Raw genomic sequence first — 8,551 nt, forward strand, 5'->3', positions numbered from 1 at the left:
GGGACATCCACACCATCACCCTCACACACCCGCCCAGCGGGCCCTGGTGAAGGGGTTCAGAGTCAGCTCCGCTGAAGTCAGGCAGAGCCTGGCGGGACTGAGCCCTCGATGGCACCCCTATAGAAAAAGTGCCCTGTCCCTGGAGCCGGCCAGTTCCCAGTGTGAGCCGCTGCTGTGTTACGCAAACCAAGCGGCTTTGTGAAATAAACCCGTTTGTTTAAGAAATGCCCTCTGTGATGCCCCCTTTGATGGACCTAACACCACCAGTTTACCTAACAAATTCTTTACTGCCTGGATTATGTCACACTGTCTAGTGTGAGGTGTTCCTGCTCTTGGGGGGGTCGAGGGTTGGGACTAGATGACCTTTAATATCCTTTCCAACCCCTTAACATTCTATGATTCAGTGATTCTGTGATGCATCAGCCTCCAGCCAAAGTATTTTGTGTCTGTAACAGGCTGCACTGGAACACCCCAAATGGCTGATGTTAAATACAGACTTCATTTGAGGTTAGTTGTAAGGTAACACTGTGCTCCTTTATGCAGCCAAAAGATTTGAAGAAACAGACTTCATCCAGACACACGATCATACAAAAAATCCTCAACGACCTGTGTGAAGATCATATGAGGAATATGCCACTCCTTAGAGTTTAATTTTTTATACAACCCTGAAAGAAACAAAAAAAAAAGGGGGGGGGAAGAAAAAAGCGGAATAAAAAACATATGAGATGGTAATGAGCAGATCTGGTACATAAAACCTGGGAAAATGTCTCTGACACAGGCTGTGGGTGAGCTCTCAGGCTGTATAAGCGAGCAAAGCCACTCTCTCATGGGGTTTGACTTGTCGGGGAATCAGGGCTTCCTTCACTCTTGGGCGGCCGTAGCAGTTTCTCGCCATCCGCAGAGCGACAAAAGCCCCGCTGCAGGCCCGCACGATTCGAGTCACCGCGGTGAATGCAGAGTGAGATCCGGTCAGTCCGAGGCGGGCGGGCACAGTTCCGCCGGCCGGGCTCTGGAGGGCAGCAGAGGCGAGCGCATGGGCCCGCACCCGGGAGCGCCGGCACCGCCGCCATCCCCGCTGAGGGAGCGCTGCCTGCGGCTTCAGCCCGGCCTTTCCGCCAGAGGTACCGTGTGCTCGGGCAGAGCCATGGCTCCAGGGATTGACTGTGCCCTCTGTTCTGTGTCCGTGCATCCGAGCTGGTAACGAGCTCCAAGCCAGTGGGCTTGGTGAGTCACATGAGCAGTGTGGCAGACAAGTGATGGGAGAGCCTTGAAGGATTTTTCCCGATGCACGCATCCTTAGGAGCAGGATCAGGCTATGCATGCTGCCTGCATATGCATGTTTGGGGTCTCTCTAAAGACCAAGACTAAGAATTGGCAGAAGCAGGTCCACAGGATCTAACACTCCTCATTCATTGGAAATTATGCCCAAATACATATTTTTGTGAATCTCTCCACTATTCTCCTAAAGCACATCTATTATGTGACTAATCATCAGCAAAATTACTCATTATACTAGACTTCCAGGGGTGCACAGGGTTAAGCCTCTATAGTTTGTTATGTTAAAAATCTGGATTCAAAAAGTCAGAAGCAGCCCCTGAAGACATGAGTGATCATTGAAATCAGCAGTTTCCTATGGACTTCAGGAGGTTCTGAACTGGGCCCATGCACATCATGTCAAGATTTCTTGAAATTTGTATGCAATTCTCCGGTGTTGCTGAGAAGACTACTGCTGTCCTGTGTGTCCTTTCATGGTGTGAAGAACTTACTGACAACAGAGATGGTTGTTATGGGGACAGGCATCTGTCAAAGAAATGTGCCAAAGAGAACACCTGATTATGAAAAATTTGGTTTCATACAGAAGAGGAAATACAGCCCTGAAAACACAGAGGTTTATTTGGGCTTACTGTCCCACAACCAGAAGCTCAAGGAGAAGAAACTGGATCTGGGGGCAGATCAAAACTACAGCAGGTACAACACACAATTTTTTGGATTCAATACAAACAGGTCAGCAAAAGCGTATTATTTTAGACTTAATTATGATCAATGGGCCACTGTTGGTTTCAGACTTCTTAAAACAAAGACTCCTTCTTTTCTCCCTGCAGGACTCCAAAAAGGAAAAAAATCTAAACTAGGCAAAGTAAAACAAAATGGAGGCATAAGATGAGAAGGGGAACAGACCAGCATTGTACTTCATTTGTTCTCAATGATCAAAACATGAATGTTTCAGTTCAGTGTAGAATCTCCCTGCAGAATTACATTCTGCTCTTGTATTCATGTTCTAATGTTTCCTTGGGTTTGTTTTCTCAGTTTTTTGTAGATTCTTCAGAGCAGTGCAGGGATAAGCGAACAATGAGTGATTTTTTCCAAGAACAAACAGCAGCACGGTTACTGTGAAATACAGTTCTTCTGCAGTTCAGTGCCGTGACTACCCACACCCTCTCCTCCTCTTCCCAAGTACTGTGTTTTCCTCTGCCCTTCCTTTTAAAGCTTTGTCTAAAACCTGAGGAAATTCTGTCAAATAACTATCCATCGCTGCGAACCCTGGTTAGCAACCAGGTACCAACAATTGTGGAGGCCTAACACTAACACAGTTTAATTGCAGTGGAGTTGATTTACATTTCACTGAAAAGAAAAGAGAGGGTTCTTCTGGCCTTTGATGGAAGATGTCTATTAACCCTGTTCAGAGCAGGTGTGGCTAACATAATGTTTAAACCTACAGGAGTACATGTCTCCAACAGCACCTCTCTCCTGTACCATTAAAGCAGTGTTCACAGCCAGGCTATTTATATGTATGTGTGTGTGTGTGTATGTATATATGTGTATATATATATATTTAACATGGATGTCCACTGACACTTGACATTTTCAGGAAGTAGCCTTCTTTACATTTTAGGATGATGGAGAGTAGGGCAGGACCATGAAAATTACATTGATTCTTTCTAGAACATGAAATCTAATCCCCTTTGTTTCTTTCTAGATATTAACATAGAAGCAGATCCTTCCATCCCAGCTTCACAGAAGAACCATGGTAACCATCCAAAGCCACACTGATTTCAGTCTTATGTCTGTCATAACAGCATAAATGAGAGCCATAATATGGATTTCCAAAGCTCAGATATGCTCTCTGAATGCATATATTGAGAACACAAGCATATAAAATGCCCTAAAAATCAGCAGGAGGGAGTGGAAATATCCTCTATGCAGAAACTAATCATGTTCTCCTTTCCTCCAGGGGAAAAAACCCACTTAGAATATAGATTAAAAATCAACCAAACTTAAACTTCCTTATGTAGCTCCTTTAGAGGAAAGACTAGAAGTCCTCAAATGTGCCGTAACAGACCTGCTGGAGCTCACACACTGGGTAGCCCTGCTGGAGCCTCCTCAGCATCCCACCAGCAGCAGTGGGTATTTGCCAGAGACAGTCATTGCTGTAACTCTTGGGTAACAGCAGAACACTGAATTTAGGGTAACAAAACCCATCTCAGGGTTTGGGCTGGTTTTTGGCATGCTTCCAACAACTGGTTAGTTGGGAATAGAGACAGAATATCAGCTTCATTATGACACAGCCCTAGAGGAGAAAGGATCTTTGCAGAACAACTTTCTAGTAATTGTCAAATTATTAGTGAAGTGCTTTACTTTTCTTGAATGCAAATACAAAAAACATTAGCAATTATGCTTATTGCTCTTTATATTTACAACTTGTTTTTACTTGGCACTCCTTGACACCCAGCTCTAGTTGTTATCTAAGCACACAGAAAAGTGCTGCAAGAGGTGTGTAGGACTCTGGTTGGGCTCTTTGCCCTGTAGCCTCCACACTGGGAGGCAGAGCTGTGTAGGTGCCCTGAGCAGGGACAGAACTGGAGCTGTCATTGCTCTTTGCCTCTCAGTCAGCCCACTTATGCCCTGGAGCATTTCTTTCAGTTGCTTATTGTGAGCCCATTTGCTTCCATGTTAGAGATGCCTGTGCCGTACCCCTTCCTAATTTTCTTTTTCCTTAAAAAGAAAAAAAAGCCCAACAAGACAATAAACTAACACAAACATGCATATTCATTGTCAGTATTTTTCAAACCTTCTGTATAGGTAATTCTGTATCAGAAGGAGCACAAACCCAGTTCCTTTTCTTTCATGCTGCAGTAGGCTCGGATGTGGGGTTCCTACAGGAACTGTTCACAGAGGTTCAAAACTGCCCATGCGCCTGTGCTTCCTTCCTCAAAACTGCCATGCAGTCACAGAGACTTTTAAAATACATTTTAAAAGGGTAAGGGGGACAAAAAAGGTTGAGCATGTATTTAGATATTTACACTTGCAAGCCACTTTCTGAGCCTTTGCTCTTGAGTTTTATTCTTGGACTTTTCAGTGTGAGTGAGCAGTATTTTTTCTTGTTTTCAATTTATAGGTTTTTATTGTTACTTAAAGCTCAAGTAAACAGCTAGAGCTTCTTTCTCACACTACATTCATGCTTACTTCCCATGCACTTCAAGGATGACAGAAGTTTGAGCAAACCCTTTACTGTTCAAGGCTCATAAAACTTACATATGCTGCACGTGTTTCTGAATCAGATTTTTGTATGTAGTGCAACATGAAAATTTAATGCTGAAAATAATGATTCTCTGTGCTTCCCGTTTGTTTTGCTTTGAGTTAATCTACAGTGAGGAGCCTCACATACAAATATTGCAGTTTCTGTGAAATGTCTGATGATTACACGCTCTGTTAGCTCAATAATTGTGCTGGTAAACTCACTTTGGAGTCTTGGTCTGGAGACAGGATAAGTTTATTCAGTGCAAAAAAAAGGTGGCTGCTGTGCCACCCTCCACGTGTCAGCAGCCAGGCCAGCAGCCCTCAGGGTGTCAGGGATATGAGTGCCTTGGCACTGATGGAGGTTTCACATCCCCTCAGCTCTTCCCTGGTCTGAAAATGACTTGTGCCCTGGTAACTCTGCCTGCTCTGGTCTGCAGTGCAGCTATGCCTGCCAGAAAACAGCTGTCTCTGCTGAGGCCAAAGCAGCTCATCCAGAAATGATAAAAGCATCTGCTCATTAGCAGCTTTTCCTTCCTCCTCCTCTTGCACTTCACTTGTTACTCTGGATCTCAAGTCCTGGCATGAATGCAGAGATGCTCTACAGAGCCTGAGCATATTCATCAGTATCTGCAGTATCTGTCAACGTTTCCTCCACAATATTTGAGAGCACTTTGAAAATAGTGCTGGCTGTCTCTCAAAAATCCTTGTGAAATGTGGATTTCACTCAGCTCTGTGCTCCAGGGTCATATATTTGTTGGGCACATGGTTCCAGGGAGATTCATCATCTGTGGTGCCAATCCAGAAACACTTTAAGAGCAGATAACCACAACTATAGATCTTAATGTGGATACACAACATGGTTTTTCTGCACACATGCACAACTTACCCCTTTTTGAGGGCTTTTGAAAATCTCATTCTTTCATACAGTTTATGTGCAGTCACGCAAATAGCTGAATCAGCACTCCTGAAGGGAATTTCTGAGAGAGGGCAGGAGTGTGTACTGTGGTGATGGGGGATTCAAAGGCAGTTTTTCTCACCTAATTTTGCTACCAAGGGACATGTACTGCTAGGTTAATGGATTCACCCTCTTCACTGCTGAGATTCCCCTGCACAAATCCCAGAAGTATTTTAGGTAGCTCTGGGAGGGAACTGTGAAGGTTTGTATTTTAACCTTCTAAGTGGTGTACGTTAAGTACTCTGTGACAGAATTGTCAAATCAGGATTCAAACAATAAAGAGATACATACACTCCCCGCTCCTGTCAATGATTCTCACCCAGCTCAGTTGTCCCCAGACAGGAGCACTGGTGAACTGGTTTTGTTGTGGGCTCTGAACCAGATCTAACCTGTGGCAGAGATACACCTCTCTTTCTTTCTCCCTTCACAGTAATGACTCCAGCAGCTACAAGCAAACTAGCAGAGAGCTGCAGTGTGAGGGGTATCTGTTTATGTATTTTTCTATGAAAGGCAATAATCAAATGCAAACATATACATCTAACATAAAGTTAGGCCCAGAGACCCAGAACACCAGGGTTAGTGCTCCACAAAGCAGTGGGCTTGTGTTGCCTCCTGCAGCATTCCTGCACACAAAATACCAGGTTTTGGACATGTACATACCATGGGCAAGGGCTCACACGGGCCCCAAGCACTCTGGTTGCTCAGCCCATACCCACAAGCAAAGGCCAGTTCAGGCTCCCTGTGGGGCAGAGTCCATGTGGGAGTTGGCTGCTCCAGGAGTTGATGTGGGCTAGGCTGGCCATGGCTTTATCCTTGTATTACGGTCAAGGAATTTTTCCTGCACTGCACTTGTTTGGTGGAATTTGTATGCAGAGCCAAAGACTGCTCCACGACCACCTCAGAAAAGTGTGATTCATCAGAAGGCATTTGAAAGGGATGATCCCAGTGTCTGTCCCCTGGAAAACCCCTGGATGTACCCACAGAATTCTCTGCTGGCAGTGCTTCTGGAGGTGGAATCCTGTCCTGGTGGGCATTCCTAGCAGACACCCATACACTTATACTGTCTTCGCAGGGTATTATTAAAAAACACTTCTAATTTACTCATCTGGAACAGGCTTTCAGTATTACAGAAAAAAAAAAAAAAAGAAAAGATTTTTGTGTTATTTTTGGAGGCCTATATAAATTTTTCCACTTTCTCCTTCCACTGCACATCACCTCCCTTTGCATAATTGCATTAAGATGTATAAACTCTTCAAGATATATACTAGGGGAAGGAGAGCAAAATCAGCAATAACAGAAAAAAATACCGAAATATCACTTTCCATCCAAGTTACACAAAAAAATTTGCAAAATTACTTGGCACCAGAAGCATGGGAAATCGGAGCCACCTACTAGCCAGTGAAGGTGGGGTTCCTGTGTGCACAGTCAGGGGTGTGCCAGCAACAGTAGGAGAGGTATTTTTACAGACCTTTGAAGTAGAAAGTCTCAAGACCCTTTGCTGACATCCAAGTCACCGCTGGTCAAACCAGCAAAAGGCAGCAGCACTGGAACTGTGCTGTGATCATACCCTGCCTTATCATGTAAGTTCAGCTCAAGTGAAAAGGTCAAAGATCTCCATGTGTATTTTAAAACACAGAAACCAAATCAACCTGTTGTTAAATCTGGGACACCTGGGAGATCAACTGTAGGATGTGGGGTTTTGAATTAAAACTTCACGTCTTCTTTGCCTGAGGATCTAAGTAAGAATAGGGAAAAAGAAAATTAATGTTGTTTATGAAATCCTATAGCCCTGTCAGGTATGATTTCTTCAGCAAATTAAAGAAATTTGTAAGCTGACCAAAACCAAGGCAGTTCCCAATCTGCTCAGGATTCCTCCAGCCTCATGAGGACTGTGCCAGAGCAACTGTCTCTGCATGAACTTTCACCAGTTCCCTCCTGAAAGCAGACATACAAGCTATTAGTTTAAAGCTACTTTCTAGATGCTCTAAGTCACAAGAAAAGCAAAGCTATATATCAGCAACCGTGGATATGGCATTGCCAATTCCAGCTCTTGGATTAAATCGATGTGCTCGCCATTCATGGGAATTGAATTGATGGGCTTGGATCTTTTCCCAGCAGGCTGTGTCCACTGCTCCCTCCCGAGAATGAATACACCATCTGGCTCTCCTCTTCAGCTAACACACAGAGCAGAGCAAAGCAGTGACCTCCCTTCTCAGCTCCCTGTGTAGCTTTGGGTCCGGGTGCCAGGGCAGGGCTGACCAGCCATGTGCTCACTGCTATTTCCCTGGCTGAGCCAGATCAGCAAAGGCAGGGGGACAACATAAAAATTGGACTTTCTTTTCAGCCACAAGCACATTTCTTTACCTGTAACTCATGTAAATATTTATCCCCAAATGGCATCTGAAGATCCACGCTATATACGGTGTTTGTATTTTCTCTTGGTATGCCAGGAACAGTGAAAATCAATAAAACAGAGTTTCACTTGCAGAGTTTGAAGCCACGGTGTTTCCCCAATAAACACCCCATGCACAGTGCTTTACTACTTAAGAGAACTGCATCAAAGTAAAAACATTGCTTGATTCATTGGTATGAATCCTGATCCTAGAGCTTGTAAAAAGATACTTACAGAAACTGAAGGACTGAGTTGTACAACCCTTGCAGCACTGAGTACTTACCTGAGCACAACCAGGGCATTGAGAAGGCCTGGCACAGAAATGCTCCCCACAATTCTGTGGTTTCAGTAAAACAGCAAATTAGTTAATGAAGGATAGCAACATCTCCAGAACAGCCCTGAATTTTAGAGAGTGGTTTTTTTTCTGATAAAGTTAGAATAAATGTACAGTAACATCCTTTACTGAAGGAAGAAAATGTTCCCCACATACTAATAGGACGATACAGTAGAATGGTTCTTTCAGATGAGAAGTTTTGCACTAGATTTTATTAGGGAGGGAGAATTTAGCCAGAATTTTTTCCTGTTCCAAATCAGCAGCAAAAAAGAAGAAACCAAAACAAAACCCACAGGGAAGAGAAAATAAAAAACTGCAGATATTGTTGTCAAACTTTTAGCAGGTTGAAATC

The sequence above is a fragment of the Melozone crissalis genome, unplaced genomic scaffold (assembly GCF_028551555.1).
Source record: "Melozone crissalis strain CALT ecotype California unplaced genomic scaffold, PUWL_Pcris_2 ptg000045l_1, whole genome shotgun sequence".
Lineage (NCBI taxonomy): Eukaryota > Metazoa > Chordata > Aves > Passeriformes > Passerellidae > Melozone > Melozone crissalis.